Genomic DNA, 4,991 nt, shown 5'->3' on the forward strand with positions numbered 1-4,991 from the left:
TTCTAGGAGATAACTTGCAAGATATTGATCATACTCCCCAATTGATAAGATAAAATAAATACTGTAAAACTTGTTATGCCTGGGAAAGAATCGGGATAGGTACTCTTGATCTCAAAAATTTTGTGTCATGCTCTTTCACTTTCTATCTCTACAGGCTCGTTTCTTTATCCCTCTAAAACCTCACAACCACTCTTGACTGATCGCGTTCCTTCTTTCTCTCTGTACAGGTTGGTGCCCTTTTTTTTCCCAGCAAGAAGTTGCCGCTTTTTAATTTACCCACAAGAGGCAAGTGATTTTTACCTGGCACAACCTCTACAGTGGGAGATCAGAAGTTTGCAGAAACGCATTGGGAATATTAGAAAGGCTGCGGCAGAAATTACTAGGATGCAGTACATACATATTTCTATTAAATTTTACACCACAGAAGATACTTCATCACATAAAGACGAGAACATATCTACGGGACACATAAAAGGTTAAATATGTGCTAACCCATGTCACATCGTCTTGGAAGTGCTTAGTAATGTTCAGTTTGGTTGTACGAGAAAGGAATTTCATTAAAAGCATCAAGGTAGCTAAACACTACATAATATGTAGATTGAGTGAATGAGGACGATAGTGCAGCAACGAATTACTCTGACGTCATACCTACAGTATAAAGCTTTTCATACATTATTGCGTATGCACCTGCACACAAAGTTGAACGGACGGTGCACAGCGTAACCGGCATACAATACGTTTAAATACCAAACAAAATCCTTACATGATAAATATCGGAATTACCCAAAAGCTAATCTAAAACACTCACATTTTTATCATGCAGGAATCGTTTTCTTCACAATATATGTAAATCACTTACCGTCGCACAAAATATGCCCAAACACATAACTACACACAACACATATTCCACTCTTTCGTCCAATCTTTACGTATATTTTTAGCAATTGAAATTAAATTTAGTCAAAAGATAGACGCAAAAGGTGTAATAAATACTTTTTGTTACTAAGTGCACTCCGATCAATTTCGAGAACGGCTTTGAATGTGAGAAGTATTCAATTGCGCTGAATAGTCTATTTCTACCTCTGTCACATTTTTGTAGAGCTGTCATTTTGGGTCGGCATAATATTATTATATGAATTATTAATGTGAATTGATAGAATCAGCTTGAAATAATGTTTTCTAAAGTAAAAAAATCTTTAGGCGCTCTGAGCACTTTATTTTGTGCGTATTGAATGAGATTGAGCCGTCACGCTCGAGACTGAAGGTTTCATTTCTGCCGTTCGTACGGACACCGTTTGTAATTTATTTTTAGAATAACGCTTAGATTATCTATACATCTAGATAGACTGTGACAGCTCTAAAAAGGTCGAAAAAATTGAGGCTGACAGTTAACCTCTATTTTTAGCATAGCATGCAAAACGAACACAAAGTGACATACAAATTGCGAGTGTAAGACGTAGACGAAGTAATAAACGCGGCCTGTTGTCATCGTTTGTCTAGCAGCAAGAGGCTATCTAGACGTATAATTAATTATCGAAGCAATAATGCTTAATACTGGCAGCATTTCGCGTTGGAACTATGCTGATCTGTTGGCCGAAATAGCTGTCAGCGCTTGGATTCTATTGAGACGCTTAGATAGTAGGCACTTAGTACCTTCGCGCCTCTGGCCCTTATGGACCATATTAAAATATAAACGGACAATATCAGATTATTAATAACGTAGTAACCATTCGGTGCAGAAGTAACGTATCCAATAACATTCTACACATATTCTAGGCATATCACTTGATATAAAAACAAAGCCGAAATATGGAATATACTAAAAATCACACCATAATAAGCTTCGACTGCCATATCTATACATTACTGCGTTTACTCCAGCTGTTTGAAATATTCTTGGTCAATAAACAGCTATGTAAAGTATTTATTCGGCTTAAGTTACGTATGACAGTTGACACAAGACTAGGACGAGGAGTAAAGTGTGCTTTGATTGTCTTTAAGCACACTTTTTCCGTTCCGCTATCAGAATGCGAATGTAGGTTCTTATATTATGTGTATCTGTGTAGAGCGTCATTGATTGTATACAAAAGTTCCACTGTTGGGTCACAGGCAATTAGATGAAATGAAACGCCCTGCACCCTGTCAGTAGAATATGAATACTTTCATTTTCAAAAACAAATTAGCTGTGTACATATAGCTTTTATTGTATAAAAATTTGAAGCAAGCCAAAGATATAGTTCTAGATCGGAGAAAACTAGATCTAAGACTATTCATTGGGTATGATTCATGATGACGAAATGAAAGGGGTCCAATCCCTAGAACCTCCGCCCAGAGGTGAAAACAGTACTCCATGTTGGGCCAACTTCGCGCCTTATAGATCTTAAGACGGTGGTTGATTGAAAGATTAGTCTCGCCTTACTGACATACATACCAGGCTAGTTAGGAGTCATTTTGCGTTTTTCCTACCAGTTGACCAGGAAATTAGCTTACCTCCTGATGGAACGTAAAAACCGGCGATTGTATGGATGTTGGCTTCACATAAGCTTCAAAGTGACAAATGAAAGGCGTTCATACGAATCATAATGGTATCTGTGCAAGTTTTATAACCGTTAACTTAATGTTAGAGGGAACTTAAAATTCAACTAATGTTACTGAGGCTCAAACCACTACAGACGTTCTTGGGGCTTCGTTCGAATCTAAACGCCTTTACTTCCACGACATACAGATATTTATATAAAATTGACTAAACATAAAAAAAAAATGGAGTACTCCATATAGCACCAGATGTTGTGTGAGTTGTGACTCATCAGTAGTTTACACGTGCCAATGACAGAGTGAGATAATGTTATGTTGGTATGTCAATTTATCTACGAAAGAAAAGTATAGTAAAATAGACATTTCCCATACAGGAATCGAAATCTCGAGCGATTGCCGAATCCGTGGTCATCTAGATGGTAAAGCCAAATTAATTTAAAAAAAAACTGTGCGACATAAATAGAGCACGGCAATACTTCAAGCCAGCCCACATTCTAGCGCTCATATGGAGTATCGCTCCAGGGATACAGTGATTTGACAGCTAGACCACATGGCTTTACGTAGACGTCGCTGCATTGTGTGTCTTCTACCGCATTTATCATGGGGAGTGTTCCGAAGAGCTGTTTAACCTGATTCCTGCCGCCGAATTTCACCTTCGCACGACACGCCAAGTAATACTATTTCATCCCCACCATCTGGATGTGTGGCGGTCCTCCACAGTGCGGTTTTCAAGGAGCTTTTTTCAACGTACTACAAAGCTGTGGAATGAGCTTCCTTGTGTGGTGTTTCCGGGACGATACGACATGGGTACCTTCAAAAAAAGCACGTACACCTTACTTAAAGGCCGCCAACGCTCTTGTGATTCCGCTGGTGTTGCAAGAGAATGTGAGGGGCGGTGATCACTTAACATCAGGTTACCCGTAAGCTCGTTTGTCCTCCTCTTCAATAAAAAAGACATCAATTACAGACAAAGAAATGTAATGCCATCTTTCGTGAGACTAAACATTGTACTACACGTTCCACAATATTTCACTGAACAATACGGCATTTTAACGATAATACGTTATCACTGTGACTCTCGGTGGTATACTGAGAAACGTAAACGGGCGGGGCCGGCAGTTATGCAGTGCCAATGGCAAACCTGTGCTAAAGCATATGCTCAGTAGCGCGTCGTTTTTGCGTTGAATATTCAGTGGTCTACGTATAGGGAAATATAGGTCTGTATTCGGCACCCGACACCGATTGTTGCACCGATTTTGATCAAATATAGCATAAATGTTGCTCCAGGCTATGCTGAAGGTATTCGTGAAAATTTCATAAATGTCTAGTCCAGTACTTCCAGAGATTATCCTAATTATTATTAATATTATTTCTTTTTAAATTTGTATTTTTGTTTTCAACTACAGACCCTTTATTGCTTTCAATCGGTTTTTAGGAAAAAAAATAAACGTCGACTCTACAGGTTTATTTTAGTATAAATATATTATATTCTGCAGCATTTTATTTTAATTTAAAATGCTGAAAGTATTTTTGGCACACTTCCCCGCTAGTTTAAATTTTATGTAATCATAGTATTGTAAATAAACTTAATAATATTTGTTGTTTGAATAAAAAAAACTACGTTTAAAAAAACCGACTTCAATAACTGAATAGTATTGTAAATGAAACTTAATAATATTTGTTGTTTGAATAAAAAAAACTACGTTTAAAAAAACCGACTTCAATAACTGAATAGTATAAAATAACAAAAAATTTAATTTAATACACCTCTGATGCAAACTTTTACCTTTAATATTAAAAAAATACTATCATTTATATGTACTACCTATTGATAGGTTATAAGTCAGTGCCACGCCCTAAACAAAATAAAACTTAATTTATTAAACAGCTTACTTACGTTAATTATTAAGGATGTCTGGCCGCGCATGTCTGTGCGCTTGGGTCTGTATAGTTCTAGACGAAGATATCCCGCTCTAGCTAAAGTCACGCGTGGCGAGTGTAGGTACCTACAATTACATTTGGCTTGGTACCGACTTCAAAACTATCAATGTGCAGCACAAACAAATAATAGTATTTTATTAATATTAAAGGGAAAGATTTGCATAAGAGGTGTATTATATTAAATTTTTGTTTTTTTTTACTTTTTAGTATCAGTCAATAATAATAATGTATAATCAACCTGAATGAAAACTCCTAAAAAAGCCGAATACAAAAAACAATTATATCGTCCATGTAGACAAAAATTTATATAAAAAGTGTTTATAAAATAAAAACTACTGGGCCAAACTACATAAAATTTTTATGGGCCCACACGGCATCTGTTCTCCATAGAACCCATAAGAATTACGTAAATCGGATCATAAACCTCAGCGTAATCGATATACATACATAAAAAAATACCCATCGAATTGAGAACCTCCTCCTTTTTGAAGTCGGTTAAAAATTAATGTACTGAA

The sequence above is a fragment of the Leptidea sinapis genome, chromosome Z (assembly GCF_905404315.1).
Source record: "Leptidea sinapis chromosome Z, ilLepSina1.1, whole genome shotgun sequence".
NCBI classification, from domain to species: Eukaryota; Metazoa; Arthropoda; class Insecta; order Lepidoptera; family Pieridae; genus Leptidea; species Leptidea sinapis.